Source organism: Stenella coeruleoalba (genome assembly GCF_951394435.1).
Source record: "Stenella coeruleoalba genome assembly, chromosome: 7".
NCBI classification, from domain to species: Eukaryota; Metazoa; Chordata; class Mammalia; order Artiodactyla; family Delphinidae; genus Stenella; species Stenella coeruleoalba.
The window spans coordinates 57,165,488-57,185,805 of record NC_137153.1 but is presented as its reverse complement, the minus strand read 5'-3'; the positions used below and the strand labels follow the sequence as shown (position 1 = coordinate 57,185,805).

The 20,318-nt window shown below is 39.9% G+C and overlaps 1 long non-coding RNA gene across 1 annotated transcript in view; it reads left to right on the top strand.

The window, feature by feature from the left end:
* The first annotated feature begins 3,492 nt into the window (after positions 1-3,492).
* Positions 3,493-20,318, top strand: part of LOC307189331 — a 100,829-nt gene continuing 84,003 nt past the window's right edge. The window contains exons 1-2 of the long non-coding RNA XR_013829149.1: positions 3,493-3,583; positions 3,671-3,771. This is a non-coding gene — a long non-coding RNA (uncharacterized lncRNA). The remainder of the gene's footprint in view (positions 3,584-3,670; positions 3,772-20,318) is intronic.

The following is a 20,318-nucleotide window of genomic DNA, read 5'->3' as shown; positions in this document are numbered from 1 at the left end:
CTATAGTATTTATTTCCTGCATCTCATAAATTAGTCATCTAAAACTTCCCAGTTTGAAAATGACCCCCTCCCACAGTAAATTAGGTCTGTTTTAGAGTTCCCCAAGCTCTTTCTGGAGACGTAAGTTGTGTCTGCACAGCCCTTAGGGTCAAGAACAGACACTACACTTGTTCTTGGAGGACCTTTGCCCTCTTAGAAATCATGTCACTCACACACTTTCCCTTTTCTCTCTCTTTCCTTACCTCCCTCACTCCTGTCCTCCTCATAGTGGATGTACGGTTCATCATCACCAGCCTTGCCAGCCCACCCAGCCCCTGGGTTCCTGAGCAGTCCTGAACCTGGGCTGCCTTTGTGACCTGCTCCAGGTCATGTGTTTAGAGAGCTGCCTTTGTTCCCCATCCAATTAGCTTTGTTAATTGCTAGGATAGATCATCTTTATTGAATGCTTACTATGTACTAGGCATGACGCTAAGCACATTTGTCATGATGGGTTCTTAAAAATCATTCCCATTTTACAGACGAGGAAGCTACCAAAATATGATTCTAATCCAGGACGATGGGGAATAACTGCAACTACTCAAAAAGCACGCAATGTTTAATTAGTCCATCCACAAATTTTGCCTAGAATCCAACCATTTCTCATTACCTCCCCTGCTGCCACACTGGTCCCTGCCACCATCATCTCTAGCCTCCAACTGGCCATTCTTGTTCCCTTGCCTGCTTCTTTAAATTCTTTAAATGTGAGCCAGGGTTTATGGCTCCTCTGCTTCCCATCTTTCCCTAAGGAGAAACAAAGTGCTTACAATGGCCTCTAAGGCCCGACCTGACTCTCTCTACCTCTCTGAAATCATCTACTACTATTTGTCCCTTAGTACACTTTGCTTTACCCACACTACTTTTACAACTCCCGATTTATGAATTTCAGAAAATAGATTAATTCCATTTCTGTGATATGCCCAAATAACTCTAGTTTTGAAACAGATTGGAAACCAGTGTTGCACTGTGAATTTGTTTATTGTCTCTCTAGCTCCAACTAGAATGTAAACTCTGCAAGGTCAGAAACTATCTGCTTTATTTGCTGCTGTTTCTGGTGACTAGAACAGTGACTGACACATAGTATGTTTTGAAGTATTTGTGGATTTATGAGTGAATAAGTGGGAAAAAACACATGCTTTGGAATCAGATAGAAATGGGTTCAGGGACTTCCCTGGTGGTCCAGTGGTTAAGACTCCGTGCTCCCAGTGCAGGGGGCCCGGGTTTGATCCCTGTCGGGGAAATAGATCCCACATGCCGCGACTAAAAGATCCCGCATGTCACAACTTAAGATCCCGCAAGCCGCAAGGGCAAACTGGTGTTCATTGAAATCATTCAATAAATGTTTCTTGAGCATCTACTATGGTGCATACTCTGGTATACAAAGATGAATGAGTTATTATGCATACCCTCAAGGAACTCATTTCAATATAATGGCTCATTTATTAAACCAAGAATAATGACTTGGTAGAATGGGAAGTTCTCCTCATATAGTATGAAAATGTTAATCCTGCATTGATCACTACTTTCCCTTACACCTGTGAAAGTTATTACCTTAATATTCTTAGCTTTTATATTTTTCAATTATGCCTTAAATATATAGCCAAACATTCGAATAAACACAGCAATCTATATCCATTCAGATTCAATTAGTATCATTAAATTTTCAGGGTTTCTTTTTTCTTCCTAGTAATATATTAAATTTGTAGTTTTAAAACAAACTTTATAAAGATAGCATGAAAAAGCTTATTTTTAGGACTGTTGATTTTTTTAGTTTACAATGTTGTGTTTAATTTCTGCTGTACAGCAAACTGACTCAGTTATACATATATGTATTCTTTTTCATATTCTTTTTCATTATGGTTTATCACAGGATATTGAATATAGTTCCCTGTGTTATACAGTAGGATCTTGTTGCAGCACTGTTTTTTTTTTTGTTTTTTTTTTTTGCGGTACGCGGGCCTCTCACTGTTGTGTCCTCTTCCGTTGTGGAGCACAGGCTCAGGACGCGCAGGCTCAGCGGCCAAGGACTGTTGATTTTTAATGAACAAATGTTGAAGGGTGTTTTTAAGTGGGATGAATTAAAAACAAATTTTATCCATTTGAAAAAACGTTCATTTATAATTTACCACTGTGTTTTCATTAAATAGAGAATCATGGATCTGCAGTTCAGAAAAGTGAATATCAATGAAATATAGCACACACAACAGGTGAATGGTCCCTAAATTGTTATTATTATCATTTCAATTATTTATGCAGTAAACTGTATAACAATAACATTAAAAGATAAATACAGACCTTAGCTCCCTGATGTGCTTACTCCTTCCTCCAGATCGTATTTACAATTAACCAGAAGCTGAAATTCCAAGTCTTATTGAGAAATATTTCACTCGCTTTTGAATCATACCACCTCCTTCTCTGAGTCTCCCTACTGTACTCTACATCTGATGAAATATTTATTTGAACAAACAAAATGCACATGTACAAATAAATACAAATGTCAGGAGCTGACACACAAATGCAAACACATGTCTTTACCTATACCCTCCATTTGACAGCATGACAGGCTAAAGAGCATTTTGAATGGAAACTATGCATAAAGCTCTAAAACAAATGACCAGACAAAAGCGCTGTAATCAGTTTAACGTCTTTAGAAAATCTGCTTTCCTCTAAAAGTGTGATTCTTTGATGACTTGTAGTGGCAGGACAAGTAAAGAAGGAATGGATGCCTGGAAGCCATGAATAGCAAGAGAGCAACTGAAAACGGCAGCCCTCCAGCCCCATCACCCGACCCCATCACTTGATTGTGGAAGAATTAAGGGCAAGTTTCTGAATCTTCCTGCATCCGGATGCCCGGAAACCAATCATCGCCCTCCCATTTTGTTGGGCCATTAACAGAGCCTCAAACTCTATCTCTGTCCAAACCAAAGCACAAAGCAAATAATTTTTCATCTGAAGAATCATCTTAAGATCCCCAAATGGAAAGTAAGGGGAGCAGTAAACCTCTTAAACTCCAGTTTGGCAGCTCTAAACACAGGGCATTAAGGTAAGATGGTTATTTACGGCAGAAGGGAGCAAGAAGAATTCCATTCCCAAGTGAGAGATGGATGGACAAAGAGAAGATGGGAGACCGGTTTGCCTCACCCCCGCACCATTCAAACAAGAAGGGAAATCATTTTAATCAAGAACCAGGTGCCGCAAATACTCAAAGGCAAAGCCTTCACTATTCACTCAGTCACCCAGATAATGCAAGCAGAGCGTACATCGTTTTCCTCCGCAAACAGAAGATGATTACCTCAGAAGGCCCCTTAACGCTGCCTGTAAGATCTTCTCTGGGGCTATCCGAAGCCTACTTCCTTCTGCTTATTCTGCCCTCAGCCCTTCAATTCTCTCCCGCCCCGGCGCTCAGGGCTTCCCCGGGCGCTTCCGGCGGGGAAGGGGTCTGACTTCCGGCTCCCTGCCTGACGGGACCTAGGGATTTGCTCCGCAGGCGGGTCCTCCGCTCTTCTGTTTTTATTTTCCTTCCCTCGGATTGGAAGCAGCAAGTAGAGTAAGGAAAAAAGTTCTCTTTCAGGGCGCTCTTCGTCCTGTTTCCCTTGGGAAGGGGGTAACAGGTCTGTTTCTTGCTGTGTCTCAGGGCTTGTGGGAGCCTAGTTCCCCGACCAGGGATCCAACCGGGGCCCTCGACAGTGAGAGCGCAGAACGCCAACCACTGGACCGCCAGCGAGTTCCCCACAGGTGAGGCTCGGTGGGATTATTCGGAGTTTTCAGGACTCCCTCTGGAATGAATCCCCTCCCCGGCCTGGGAGGGAGCCTGACCGCCTCTTCTTGTCTGTGCCCCAGTCGGAATCTTTTCCAGTTCTCAGCCAGGCCAGCACTTTCCGCTGTACAGAGATCTTCTAGACCTCAAGTGGGGGAAAGCTGGACTGTTTCTGAGGCAAATGACGGCCGTAATCATTTTCAAAGCTATCGTTTCCACCTGGGAAGGGACTTGAGCGGGGCAACAGGGCGCTCCACGAATATTTATGATGGGGCAGAGCAGCTCGCTCTTTGCTGTGTGTGGCAGAAGGCGACTGAGAGCTGCACCTCTGAGGTAACCCCGGTCTGGGATGGGGGGAGGGCAGGGGTGCAGAGGGAGGGACGCAGGGAGGGGAAGCGGCACGTTCTAGCCCGCCCGGCTTTCCCGGGAGGAGCGCGCCACGAAGCCCACTCCCTCAGACTCCATCTCCTAGGAAGCTGGGGAAGAAGAGGTGTCCTCTGTCACCAGGTGTTGGTGTTGGGGGGAAGTCTCATCAGGGGGATCTAAGAACACACTCTCAAACCCTCGGCTGTTAGTACTGCCCAGCTCCAAACTTTCTCCACTTTAAATACGTCTTCTCTCGTAATCCAGGGCCACATATCTCGAGGCGGGAAACTGGCCGCCATAACCTGCCGCTCCCCAACATGGTGATGATGACCCCTCCACTGGGCCCCTTTACTTGGCAGGGTGAGAGTTGTTATAAAACCCAGGAGGGAGAATGGCTGCTTATACTATTGCTGCAGATCCACGTGGTGTTGGATTAATCACATTGCTCCAGAGGAGTGAGGGATGTGCTGGGAGAACGATGGGGCTGAGAAGCTGGAACTCCTAGGTCCTAATCCCACTGACTGGGATCCTGGAACCCCTCCTTTCTCCAACCCCAGTGGTTCCCAAACTTTTTTGGAAAATTATGCAATCCTTTTTGTAAAGGTAATGTTCTCAGGAATTTTAATATACGAACAGATCAAAGCAGGGCTGTGGCAGTTGAAGGGACTGGGGGACATGGAGCCCTGGAGCCCCACCCCTTTCTGTCAGAGGAGGAACAAGAGAGGGAACAGCAGCCCTAGGTGCCTCTGCAAGATCCTGGGGGGTCTTCAGAACAATTTGAAAATTAATGAACTAGATGACCTCTAAGATAACTTTCAATTTTTCTGATCTCATCATTTAAAATGTCTTCCTTCTAAAGTGCCCGGATTGATAACTGGTGTATTTAGGAGTAGAAGGGGAATGGAGGAAAAAGGGAAGAGAGGGCCATCCTTGTCGATTTGGGTCTTACAGGGCAGGAGTCCCAGACTGGAAGAATGTCAGAGGTTTCAGCAGTGTTCATCATGCTGGATCACCGTTTGTTTTGGCCTTCTTCATCTGTGTGCAGCAGCAGGGGGAATGAAAGTGCTTCATTTCCTCAGCAGCAGGACTGGGTCCCCCGTCCCCTCCCCCCGGTGAGCACGTAGTGTGTCATGGTGTTGCCAGGGACAGGCTGACAGTAGTACCAAATTAGGGAAAGGACCGACTGAGGATTCCTGGCCAAACTGCATCCCCGATGCTCAGCCAGCAAAATCAGTGGAAGTGTGTGTAATCCTGTATATATGAGGATGGTATGTGCTCGGCCAGCAACGCAGGAAAAAGGATAATCAAGCGGGACAGGGTCTTTAATAAGTGTAAAACTAAACATCATCAAAATGCTGCAATACAATACCAGGGGCTGGAAGTGGTTAGGGTTGTGATTACAAAAAGGGCATCAGTATAGGATGTCACTTCTCACAAAGATCCAAGAAAACGTCTAGCATTCGTTTTTATAAACAAAGCCATAGCACACTGGAGTAATTTCTATTTCAAACATATAGTCATACCACCTTTATTTAGAACACAGGCGAGGGGATTGGAATGGTATATAAATCTGAGACAAGACTCCGTATTGTAAGTTACTCCGCAAAAGAGCAAAACGCAAGGCCCATTCTAAACAAATACAGGGCTATTCAGCTCCGAAGCATTGTTAATCTTTTCATTAAAAGGCGGAGTCGTTATGTTCCAAATCCTTCTTCCAAAGATCAAATCCAGATTTTCCAGCTCATGAAACAATGGAGTCATTTCTACAAAAACCAGAGGAGAGATAGATGCTAGGCAAATATTGCAGACCAGATCATTATAGTTATAGAGACCGTGTCTACGTCTGTGTTTGCATACAGACGTAGACATGCACTCTCAACAAGGAAAATATTAGAAGCAAAGTGATATACTAGCCTATGAATAGAAGACAACATGAATCAAATATCTTCTCTAGCGCCAACCACTTCTGCTGCTACTGCAACACAGCAGAGCTTTGTGTGTATGTGTGCGTGTGTGTCTCCTTTCCATTCCTGGCATTGGTTTAAGAACTACAGTTGTGGCTTGTGACTGTGCCCCAGCATGCCAGTCTAGGGTGTTGCTGTTTAGAGTAGTTAGCTTATTGGGAACAAAAGGTATTTGATCTTCTGTCCTCTCCTGAAGCTCAAACTACCTAAATGTAATGTTGGCTTGGCTTTGTGGTGAGAAACAGGCTGAACAGTTGGAAATATCAGCCGAGCTTAAAATCTATGGGTGCCAGTTCATTGTTGGCGACCACACTTTCCCTTGGAGCAAAAATTTTACAGACAAGAATAAGCCTACATTTCCAGATGCATGTTCCCTTTGAAGGAGTTCCCTGAGGGTGGAAGGAGTGGGAAAGAATATGAAGGGGAGGTCTGTGTTATAAACACTCATGGCCTGCCCTCTTTTTCTGTTTCTTCTGAGAGTGTGAACCCAGGAGTAGCGGGAATGAAATGGTTCTACTCACAGAATCATGTGAGGTGGTCAGAGGCAGAAGGAAAGTTCATTGCCAATGTATACTTTTTGGCACCGGCAAATGCTTTTTGATGAAGTTCTAAGCACTAGGCCTACAAATCCCCTGGCTTTTTTGAATGGTGTCAGAGCCTTTCTCACATGTGCTGATGAAAACTATATTGAACCAAAAATCCTTGAGCATCCTGTGCCTTTGGGGCTCAGTGCATTAGTGGAAGGAATGTGGAATTTAAAGGGAGAAATTCGCTTCACTGCTGACCTCTGGGAGAACCGAATGGTACATGGATGAAGTGTTTCATTGATCTAGCACCTATCTGGAGAGAACAAGGGAACTTATAGACTATTTATCATCAATCAGTATGCAACATATAATTTCCTTGAGGTACATCGGCTTCAGGTGACATAAGTAGGGAAAGGTGAGTTGCCCTAGGTTCAATGGCAAACTAGTCACAAGAAGTAAGTGTATAATTCTTTGTAAATGGTATAAGAGCCTATAATGCTGGTCTTAAGACCTTGCCTGTAACTATTGAGAGTCAGATATGGGACTGATGGAGTAAATCTGTGGACCAATTTCCCGTCAGAGAAACTTGGCCAGTAGTGGCACTAAGGGCCCACAAACATTCATCCAATCAGCATTTAATCCAACCCCCCCCCCCCACTATGCTTCCTCTGCAAATGTGGCTTCAGAATAATTCCCCTAAACCCTTTTCTTTCCAACCAGCTTTCTGTTCCTTTCTGTATAGACATTCTGGCATCCAAACTGATCTTGCCCTTTTTGGGAAAATTATGCAGTCTCATCAAACTGAAGTGGAAAAGAGATGGATTTTTATTATTATTGTACCGGTCAGGGTCCTGACAGGAAACAGGTGGCATACTGAACTTGGTAATTTGAGGAAAGTTTAATACAGGGAACGCTTACAAAGGTGTTGGCAGGTTGTGAGGAAACTGCAAGAAATAGTGCAGAATCTCAGGGCTGTTGACAACTGGGTGAGCACCTCTAGCCCAGGGGTGAGGGGAAGGAGTAGCTACTAGAACCAGAGGGGAAATAATTGTGCAAAGAGGACTGTGGGTAAAAGGAGATGCAAAGCTTCAGTGGACAAGCACAGCGAGCCTTTGGGTGACTCCAAGGGAATCATGCAGGAAGGAAGTGATGAGAATGAATACAGCAGCCTCACTCTCCTCCCTCCATCTCACCTCCTACTGGTGCTTCTCATTGGCCAAACCCAATGGGAAACCAGTGGTAAACTTAGACCAATGACGTAGTCCTTATAGGTTAGCCTCCAAGGCTTAGGGCAGGGTAGAGAGGATGGAAAGTGAATGTGGAGGGGCAAATGAGTGCTATCGAGCATGGTTAGGCCTGAATTCAAATCCATGCCTATCGATGAACTGTTCATCTTGGGCACGTTATTTAATCTATATTAGCCCTCACTCTGGGGAGATAGTTACTTACAAATCATTTCTGTTCCACAGCCCAAGAACCCATTTCAACTCCAATAAAAGGAAATTGTTAATGTTATAAGTTATCATAACTGGGATGACTTTAAATGACATTCATATTTATACTACTTACCAAAACGTTCTAACTTAGTAATGTACATTTATATTACACTTTATTGCTTATTTCTTAGTTGTTATTTACTGTGACAACAAAATTTTTAGCAGTTTTATTGAGATACAATTGACCTGCAATAAACTGCACGTGCTTAAAATATATAATACATTAAGATTTGGCATATGTAGGCACCCATGATACCATCACAGCATTAATATCATAACCATATCTCCCACCCCTAGAAATTTCCTCATGCGTCATTATGGTCTCTCTCCCCCTCTTCCCCATGCCACCTTCACCATCCATTGATAAGCTTTCTATCACTGTACACTAGATTGCATCTATTAGATTTTTATATAAATATTTAAAAATCTAGTTTCTTTTACTCAAAATAATTACTGGTGATTTATCCATTTTGTAGCATGTATTGATAGCTAAGTAGTAGTCCATTCTATAAATATACTACAGTTTATCCATTTGTTTATCCATCCAGATGTTGATGGACATTTAGGTTTTTTTCAGTTTTGAATGTTATGAATAAAGTTACTCTGAACATTCATTGGGATATATACTTCTTGGGTAAGCAGAATGGCTGGATCATATGGTAAGTGTATGTTAATTTTTTGGGAAACTGCCAAATTGTTTTCCAAAGTAGTTGCATCATTTTACATTTCCAACAGTAGTATATTAGAATTCCATTTCTACAATGGCAGTTCCTCAAAAAATTAAAAATAGAATTACTGTATGATGCAGTAATCCACTTCTGGGTACACACCCAAAACTCAAAACTCAGGGACTCAAGAGATATTTGCACACCTATGTTCATAGCAGCATTATTTGCAATAGTCAAAAGGCAGAAGCAAACCAGGTGTCCACTGATGAGTGAATGGACAAACAAAATGTGGTATACACATAGCATGGATTATTATCCAGCCTTAAAAAAGAAGGAAACTCTGTCACATGCTACAATATGGATGAATCTTTTATTGAGGTATAGTTGATGTATAATATTATATAATTTTTAGGTGTACATGGTGATTCACAATTTTTAAAGGCTATATTCCATTTAAGTTATTATAAAATATTGGCTATTCCCTGTGTTGTATAATATATCCTTGTAGCTTATTTATTTTATATATAGTAGTTTGTACCTCTTAATCCCCTACTGTATCTTGCCCCTCCCCCTTCCCTCTCCCCACTGGTAACCACTAGTTTGTTCTCTATATCTATGAGTCTGTTTCTTTTTCGTCATATTTACTAGTTTGTTTTATTTTTTAAATTCCACATGTAAATGATATACAGTATTTGTCTTTCTGTGTCTGACTTATTTCACTTAGCATAATGCCCTCCAAGTCCATCCATGTTGTTGCAAATGGCAAAAATTTCATTCTTCGTTATGTCTGAATAGTATTCCATTGTATATATATATATATACACATATATACCACTTCGTCATATAGATGACTCGAGTCCATTATGCTATGTGAAATAAGGCAGTCACAAAACGACAAATACTATATGATTCCATATGTATAGGTACATTGAGTAGTCAAATTCATAGGGACAGAAAGTAGGATGATAGTTGTCAGAGACTGGGAGGAGGGAGGAATGGGGAGTTTAATGCATGTAGAGTTTCAGCTGTGCAAGATGAATTGTACACTTAAAAATGATTAAGATGGTAAATTTTATGTTATGTGTATATATATATATATATATATATATATTTTTTTTTTTTTTTTTTTTTTTTTTTTGCGGTACGCGGGCCTCTCACTGTTGTGGCTCTCCCGTTGCGGAGCACAGGCTCCGGATGCGCAGGCTTAGCGGCCATGGCTCAGGAGCCCAGCCGCTCCGCGGCATGTGGGATCTTCCCGGACCAGGGCACGAACCCGTGTCCCCTGCATCGGCAGGCGGACTCTCAACCACTGCGCCACCAGGGAAGCCCTATGTTATGTATATTTTAACCACAATAAAAATAGAATAATGTAAAATAAAAATTTTAGAAATTGGAGAGAAAATGAGTAGCCATACTTGTAAGAGGAAAGCCAAGCATCACTGAAGCCAAGGACTTAATCCCTGATGTCAGGTGGTGGCATTTGGGTTGAAACTTCATATTTCAACTGACTTCAACGTAAGTGCACATACCCACAAGGGTTAAGGGTGTACCAAGAATATTAAGGAAAAAACAAACAAAAGTCAACCAGCAAGACTTATGGAGTATTCTAAAAAGTAACACAAAATAATAATGTCCAAATGTCAGTATAATGCAGTAACAGAGATGAAAAACAAAAAACAAGCCCTGACTACTTCAACTTTGACTACTGCTCTTCCCTTGGTATGTTTTACCCAGTCTTGAACTTCCATTTATCACTATATGTTATCAGTGTAGACTGTACTATCAGTTCCCTCTTCTCACTCTGCTATGCTTCCGTGGCAAAGACCTTGCCTCCCTCCAAAACCAAACCTCTCTGTCTCTCTCTCTCTCTCTCTCTCTCACACACACATAGACACACACACACACACACACACACACACACACATTCTATTCCTGGCAGTTCCCCAACATTACTAGCAGTTTCACGGTTCCTTTGCAAATACTATTCCCTTCATCAAAAATACTCTTCCCCAATCTTTCCCATGATGATCCAGTTGATCCTTCTACATTCAGCTGAAACATGTCCTCTTCTGTGAGGGGTATCTTTCGGTCATATAACTAATGCATAAGAAGCTGTAGTTCTGTAAAGCACTTACAGAATAGTTATTTTTTTTGAAGTATATAATTTCAATATGCTCTTGCATTTGTGAAATTTAAAGAGTAAAAGATACAAAAAAGCACAATTTTAACATATTTCTCCAACACAGTATATACTTTTTAGGAGATTTTTAAAAGATTCTTCCCAGAAGAAAATAAGCTGTCATCTGAAATCATTGTCCCTCAGTAATGTAGACAAATCCATGTACAGTGAAAAAGGTCACTTAAAAACCTGCTAATAGCTTACACACAACATGAGAACTAATAGACAAAGCCCTGTTAACAGATTAGAGCTATTTAAAAGGATAATGTTTGGACACTAGAGAATCAGATATGCATTCTAGAACACAATGAAACTCCCATGAAGATAAATGGAAAATCAGAAGAGCCAAGTACTAATAATGTAGAAAATATAATACTAGCTTGAATCCATTTCTTTGAACACCTCGTATTCAATATCATTCTTCTGATGTATTTGATTTGGCTTAATACTAGCCTAGAAGAAGAAAAAAAATTCAATGGCCAGATTTGGAAGATGGGATAGGGAGAACATGGCTAGATAAAGGTACAGGAGGTATTTTGTTACTTTGTTCCTAATATGTTCTCATTAAAGTGTTGTTGAGAGATTTCCCTGGTGGTCCAGTGGGTAAGACTCCACGCTCCCAATGCAGGGGGCCTGAGTTTGATCCCCCGTCAGGGAACTAGATCCCGCATGCGTGCCGCATCTAAGCATTCGTGTGCTGCAACTAAGAAGCCCACATGCTGCAACTAAGACCTGACACAGCCAAAATAAATAAATTAATTTTAAAAAAAAGGTTGTTAAATTTCTTCTTGCCACTGTGCCTTACCCCAGATTTAGCTGGTATATCCCCAGGTGTGACTAAATTAGAGCACTCTTCCTTGGGTGTGGTTTTCTTTCTCTGGATGAACTTCAAAAGGAGCAGGCGATATGAGCCTAGGGTTGAATCTTTACATAACCATGACACTTTGGAACAAAGAGACTCACCACTTTAAGCAGCTACAACTTCTAGAAGAATAAGAATTAGCAGTTAATGTTATTTAAGGAGTGGTTAGCAAGAGAATTGATGACAGTGTTTTGGGAATCCTGCCTGAGTATTTAGGATACTGTTATTTAGAAGACATTGCAAATCACAGGAGCTTTTAAAGCCTTCAGGCATGACCCCAAATAAAACTGGTAGGCAGCTCGCTGTCATCAATTGAACTACCATCAAGTGCCAGGGATTGTACATTTCTTATTTAATCCTCCACATTTCTGAAAGGCGGATACTATTTTTCTGTTTTTATAGGAAAGCAAAGTAAGGCTCAAGAAACTTGGGTGAGTTACCCCAGTTAGTGGCAGAAGGGTGACTTTAACCAAGCCTCTCTGGGTCTAGTGTTTTTCTGCTTCACCATGATGCCTCATCTTCCAAATGTTTGTTGAGGGTTCTGTGAATTTGTGTGTCTTTTAAAGCTCCCATGGTGATTGCAATGCTTAGTCGGGTTTGAGGACACTCATTTAACTAGGTATGAGGGTTTTACTGTGTTATCTTGCAAGGAATACAGTACAGTGTTTATATTTCAAAAGGCAAACATTGGGAATTAGTGATGTTTAACATAAAGGAGTTTATAACAATTAGTGAGTTTCACTCACTGCAGAGATATTCCTGGGGGACACCCAAAGGATCTTAAAGCAGTCCTCAAATTATAATACAAAGGCAGATTTCTCTATGACTTCCCTGCCCTACTGTGCTTGTTTGTTCCAGTCTGTAGCTATGGCTTCTCAAACTTCATTTCTCAATCTACTATAAACTTGCTAAACTTCTGACAAATATTGCTTCCAAACAAAATATCTTAGTTCCTAGAAATTCCCTTCAGTCTTTAACTTACGAAAAGCATTAAAATCATGAGTCTTTTAAAAACTACATTTCTGAATGGGCATATTTTAAGTTTTTCAGTGGGAAGCTCTCCAGGTTTTCTCTTTATGCTTGGAGTTCAGAAAGTACAGCAGTTTGTGTCTAAGAATGTCTTCTAACGAATGTGGAGGTTGGAGCCAGGCCTGCCTTGGCAGTTGGAATTCCCTATTTTTTCAATTCAGGGAAATGATCTTTTAGTGTTGTTTTAGATTATTTCTTCTCTTCTGTTTTCTTATTTTATTCTTTCTTGAGCATCTTTTATTTTTTATTTTTCTTTATTTTTATTTTTGCGGTACGTGGGCCTCTCACTGCTGTGGCCTCTCCCGCTGCGGAGCACAGGCTCCGGACGCGCAGGCTCAGCGGCCATGGCTCACGGGCCCAGCCGCTCCATGGCATGTGGGATCTTCCTGGACCGGGGCACGAACCCGTGTCTCCTGCATCGGCAGGCGGACTCTCAACCACTGAGCCGCCAGGGAAGCCCTGGAGCATCTTTTAAATGGATATAGAATCTCTGGAACTAATTGTGCTGTCTTTTTTTCTTTGGATCCAGTTTCACTGAGATATACTTGACATATAACATTGTATTAGTTTAAGGTGTACAGTATAATGATTTGATGTACGTATATATTGCAAAATGATTATCACAGTAAGTTTAGTCAAAATACATCACCTCGCATAGTTACAAAAATTTTTTTCTTGTGGTAAGAACTTTTAAGATCTATTCTCTTAGCAATTTTCAAATATATAACATAGTATTGCTAACTATAGTGACCATACTGTACATTATATCCCCAGAAATTGTTTATCTCATAACCAGAAGTTTGTAACTTTGATGACCTTCACCCATTCCCCCAACCCCCACCTCTGTAAAGCACCAGTCTGTTCTCTGTTTCTATGAGTTTGGTTTATTTTAGACTCTACATAAAAGTAAAATCATACAGTTTTTGCCCTTCTCTGATTTATTTCACTTAATATAATGCCTCAGGTTCCATCCATGTTACAAATGGCAGGATTTCCTTCGTTTTTATGGCTGAATAATACTCCATTGTATAGCTGATATATATATATCCTCTATCCATTCATCTGTTGGTAGGTGCCTAGTTGTTCACATGTCTTGGTGATTGTAAATAATGCTGCAATGAAAATGGAGGTGTAGATGTCTCTGACATAGCGATTTTGTTTTCTTCAGATATATACCCAGAAGTGCAATTGCTGGATCATATGGTAGTTCTATTTTTGATTTCTTGAGGAGCCTTCATACTGTTTTCCATAGTGGGTGTCCCAATTTACATTCCCACCAAGAGTGCACAGGGTTCCCTCTTTTTTTGCATCCTTGTCAGCACTTATCTCTTGTCTTTTTATAATAGCCATTCTAACAGCTGTGATGCAATATCTCGTTGTGGTTTGATTTGCATTTCCCTGTTGATTTCCCTGTTGATTAGTGATGTTGAACACCTTTTCATGTACCTGCTGGCCATCTGTATATATTCTTTGGAAAAGTGTCTGTTCAGGTCTTCTGCCCTTTTTTAAATAGGATTTGGTGTGTGGGGGGGTGTTACTATTGAGCTATATGAATTCTTTATATATTTTGGATATTAACTCCTTATCAGATATATGATTTATAAATGTTTTCTCCTAGTCTATCATTTGTCATTTCCTTTTGTTGATGGTTTCCTTTGCCTTGCAGAAGCTATTTAGTTTGATATGTTTCCACTTATTTTTGCTTTTGTTGCCTTTGCTTTTGATGTAAGATTCAAACAATCATTGCCAAAACCAATGTCAAGGAGATTACCCCCTATATTTTCTTCTCGGAGTTTTATGGTTTTAGGTCTCACATTCATGTCTTAAATCCATTTTGAGGTGATTTTTGTATATGGCATAAATGAGGGTCTAGTTCCATCCTTTTGCATGTGGCTGTCCAGTTTGTCCTATACCACTTATTGAAGAGACTATCCTTTCCCCATTGTATATTCTTGGATCCTGTGCTGTAGTAGACTGCTCAACTATTATGCATGGTTTTATTTCTGGGCTCTCTATTCTGTTCCATTGGTCTATGTGTCTGTTTTTATGGCAGTACCATACTGTTTTGATTACTATAATACCTTTGTAATAGAGTTTGAAATCAAGAAGTGTGATGCCACCAGGTCTTCTTTTAATCTTCTTTCTCAAGATTGCCTTGTCTACTTGGGGTCTTCTGTGGTTTCATTCAAATTTTAGGATTGTCCTATTTATGAGAAAAATGCCATTGGAATTTTGATGGGTATTGCAGTGAGTTTGCAGATCACTTTGGGTAGTGTGGACAGTTTAACAATGTTAATTCTTCTATTCCATGAACATAGAATATCTTTCCATTTATTTGTGTCTTCTTTAATTTCTCTTTCTCACTGTTGTTAGTGTATAGAAATGCAACTCATTTTTGTATATTGAGTTTGTATCCTGTAACTTTACTGAATCTATTTGTTAGTTCTTACAATCTTTTGGTGGAATCTTTAAGGTTTTCTATTTATAATATCATATCATCTGTAAATAGAGAAAGTTTTACTTCTTCCTTTCTGATTTAGATGTCTTTCTTTCCTTAATTGCTCTGGCTAGGATTTTGAGTACTATGTTGAACAAAAGCGGCATATTTGGGCATCCTTGTCATGTTCCTGATCTTAAAGGAAATGCTTTCAGATTTCACTACTGAGTATGATGTTAGCTATGGGCTTGTCATGTGTGGCCTTTATTATGTTGAAGTACTTTCCTTCTATAACCACTCTGAGAGTTTTCATCATGAATGGATGTTGAACTTTGTCAAATGCTTTTTCTGCATCTATTGAGATAATCATAGGATTTTTGTCTTCCATTTTGTTAATGTGGTGTAAAATGTTGATTTATTTGTGAATGTTGAAGCCATCTTTACATCTGGGAATAAATCCAACTTGATCATGTGGTGTATGATCCTTTTAATGTATTGTTGAATTTATTTTGTTACTATTTTGTTGAAAAATTTTGCATATATGTTCATCAGGGATATTTTCCTCTAATTTTCTTTTCTTATGGTATCTTTGTCTGGTTTTGATATTAGGTATTAGCATGCCTTTTTAAAGTCTGTTTGGAAGTGTTTCATCCTCTTCTGTTTTTTTTTGGAAGAGTTTGAGAAGGATTGGTGTTAATTCTTTGAATGTTTGGTAGAATTTACCGGTGAAGCCTTCTGGTCCTGAACTTTCATTTTTTAGGATGTTTTTGATTACTGATTCAATCTCCTTACTAATAATTGGTCTGTTCAGTTTTTCTATTTCTTTATGATTCAGTCTTGGTAGGTTGTATGTTTCTAGGAGTTTGTCCATTTCTTCTAGGTTGTCCAATTTGTTGGCATATAATTGTTAATAGTATTTTCTTATGATTCTTTGTGTTTTTGTGGGATCAGTGGTGATATCTCCTCTTTCATTTCTAATTTTGTTTGAGTCCTCTTTCTCTTCCTTTTCTTCTTTTTTTTTTTGGTAACTCTACCTAAAGGTTTGTCTATTTTGTTTGTCTTTTAAAAATACAGCTCTTAGTTTCATTGATCTTTTCTATTGTCTTTTTAGCCTCTATTTCATTTATTTTATCTCTGATCTTTATTTCTTTTTTTCTGATATCTTTGGGCTTAGTTTATTCTTGTTCTAGTTCCTTTAGGTGTAAAGTTATTTGTCCTCTTTCTTTTTTCTTAATGTAGGTGTTTATCACTATGAACTTCCCTCTTAGAACTGCTTTTGTTGTATCCTACAGGTTTTGGTATATGGTATTTCCATTTTCATTGGTCTCAAGATATTTTAAAAATTTTCTCTTTTGATTTCTCCTTTGACTCATTGGTTGTTCTGTAGTCTAATATTTAGTTTCTATATATTTGTGAATTTTCCAGTTTTCTTCTTGTAATTGATATCTAATTGCATACCATTGTGGTAAGAAAAGATTCTTGATATGTTTCAATCTTCTCAAATTTATTAAGACTTGCTTTGTGACCTAACATATGATCTATCCTAGAGAATGTTCCATGTGTTCTTGAGAAGAATGTGTTTTCTGCTGCTGTTGGGTAGAATGTACTGTAAATATCTAAGTCCATCTGGCCCAGTGTGTCATTTAAGTCCAATGTTTCCTTATTGATTTTCATGTCCAAGTTCCAGAGGTGGTTAATACTGGTGTCAGAACTTGAAGCCACAGTCTCTCTAGAGCTTGTGATAGACAGAAATTAGATGGCCCTTATGACCTTTTCCTCCTGGTGTTACTTCCATGGTTATGATAAGCTTCATGGCGGAAGGCATTTTACAGATATAATTAAGGTTTCTAATCAGTTAATCTTAGGAGGGAGATTATCTTTGTGGGACGAATCTAATCAACAAACCCTTTAAAGACAGAAGTGTTCTCTGGCTGGTGGCAGAAGAAGTCACAGAAATTCAGAGTGTGAAAAGGACTCTGTACACCACTGTTGCTTTAAAGATGGAGGGATCCATGTGAGAAGGAACGTGGTGGCCTGGAAAAGCTGACAGTGACATCTAACTGATAGACAGCAAGGAAATCGGGACCTCAGACCAAAACCACAAGGAGGCAGATTCTGCCAACAGCCTGGATGAACCTGGCAATTCTTCCCCCAAATTTCTCAGCTGACACTTTTTCCTACCCTTGTGAGACCATGAGCAGAGAACCCAGTTGAGCCACACTGAACCTGACCTACAGAACTATGAGCTAATGAATGAGTACTGTTTAAGACACTAAGTCTGAGGTAATTTTATGTAGCACAGAAAACTGATACAGGGCCCATGCTATTAACCCTAATAGTTATAAAGGCCTCTCTCTGCATGAGACTCCATATGAAGTGCCCCTCACCTCATCTTCTTCACTCTCCTCTGGGCTCCTTCTGGTTACTGGGGCTTCCAACTGCACTGGCCTTTTTCCAGTTGTTGATGTACTTCATCCCTTCTTCACTCAGGACCGATGTGTATGCTGCTCCCTCTGCCTGGAAGGTGCTCTTACCAGTGCACTCCCTCTTCTTGCCAAACTCTATTAATCCTTCAGTATGGAGTTAAAACATAACTTTTCCAGGGGAAGCCTTCTCTGATGCCTCAGACTAGACTGAGTACTCTCAAAAGAACCCCTATTTTGCTTTTTAAGCTCTTGCATCATTTGTAAATATATGTGTGATCTTTTGATACAGTCTCAATTGGTCTCCCTTTTATTCTCAATCACAGCATCCTGTTTATAACCATCAAAGCAGTTTTCTCAATTTTTATTTTTCTATTCAGTCATTTGCTTTGCTCTTTATCATAAGTCTTCTCTACTTAGACTCTAAGTTTGTTGAGGACAGGCATCAAGTGCATATGCTCACCTTTGCATTTTCAGTGCTTAGCTAGTGCCAGCCATAGCTGGCACTGGATAGCCCATTTTATTCAATGAACAAGGAAACTGAGAGCTATGCAATGTCCCTTTGGCTTATCCTAATCTGTCCTCTCTTCTCCTTTCCCCCTCCCCTCCCCTCCCCTCCCCTTCTCTCTCTCTCGCTCTCTCTCTCCTACACACACTACACACTGTTGCAACACTGTTAGGGAGCCAAGCATGGGTTCATCTATGCATTCACTCTTTGTTTTGTATTAAAAAATTTTTCAAAAAAGGTGGTTGCTATCAGTTAAAATATTAAGACAACTTACTAGATTCCTGCATGAGGTATCTGAATCATGCTCACTTTATTTCAACCATCCAGCTGCTTACAAAACAAATAAGTTATCTTTTAAAACATTTAGAAAAAATGTGTAAATTGCGACTGTGGGAGAAATCTAAAAGAAGATAAAATATGTACTATGCTAGAAACTAGAAGAACTGAGTTTGAATTTTGGCTGGGCTGGAACTATTATTAACTGCTCAGGGTCTATTTGTCAAATCAGAGTTTGAGACTACATGTATATGAGGTCCATTTTTAAAATCTAATTTGCCAAAATTGTGCACCTATGACTGCTTACTTTGGCAATGCTATTTTGAAGTTATTATTTGATGGAAGCAACCTGTATATGATTAAAAAGCAATCTATGAGACTAAGGATTTTTATAGACATACCTCACTTAATAGTAAGGAATAGATGAGTTCCAGCAATGCTGACATTAAGGTGAATTTTTATTAAGTAACTCTGCTTTTCCTTGATCTCTACTGACCAATTGTAGATAGGACTTACTAGAAACACTATCCCAAATAATATTAAAGGTAATACTAAAATGTAAATAAATACTAAGTATGCAGAAATAAAAATAAGGTACAATAAAATGAAACATGAAAAATATGCAATAATATTTTTACATAAATGTTCATGCTTAAAAGAATTTTCAATTCCTTAAGCTCAATCAAGCTGGCCCATTTTTTTTCACCAGTCTCAAATTACCTTACCACATAGTGCTTTAAACCAGTGTAATTCTCTAAATTTCCCCATAACAAACATTTTCCCAGTCTCTTTTGCTCAACTTTGTCTAGTAATCCTGAGCTGAATCTGCTTCCTCAGTCATGTATCTGACAGACATTTACTGAGGTTCCACTTTTTGCCAAGCTTACTTAACTAAGTCATATTGGCCCTTTTTATGAAATATATTCTGAGACTTATCACTGTCTCCACCAAGCTAATGTCTGATAGTTATCAAGAAATGTGTAAATTTATAAATGTTGCTGTATTTCCAACATTAGCCCAGCTTATAAAGTTTATGAGGGAGACTCCAGGTATTTTGAGAAAGAAACACAAATTCGATGAAGTAGGGGAAAAATTCAGGGAGCAGCTTTTGTTAGCAATACATGCCTTTCTAAACCTGCAGACATTGCCTATAACTTGTGCTATCATAATCCTGAAATAGTGGGTGGGAATTAATGGAGATGGAAGAGTGAAGAGAAAGCATGTTCAGAGCCCTGATGCAGTGGGAGGATTTGGCTGATTAAACGGAAAACATCTGGAGGCAGAGTCAAGATGGTGGTGTGGGAAGACGTGGACTTAGCATCTCCCCACAACTAGGGCACCTGCCGGCTGCTGGTGGGGGACTCTGATGCCCAAAGAGACGGGAGGAACCCCTGAACTAGGGTCAGGTCGAATCTCCTGCAGTGGGAGCTCCAAGTCTGAACCACTGGATTAACAGAACCTCAGACCCCAGGGAATATTCATCAGAGTGAGATCTCATGGAGGTCCTCACCTCAGCACCAAGACCCAGCTCTACCCAGTAGCCTACACACTCCAGTGTTGGAAGCCTCACGCCAAACAATCAGTAAAACAGGAACACAATCTCACTCATTAAAAAAAAAAAAAATGAGATGGCAAAAAATATGTCACAGATGAAGGAGCAAGGTAAAAGCCTACAAGACCAAGTAAATGAAGAGGAAATAGGCAAACTACCTGAAAAAGAATTCAGAGTAACGATAGTAAAGATGGTCCAGAATCTTGGAAATAGAATGGAGGCACGGATTGAGAAAATA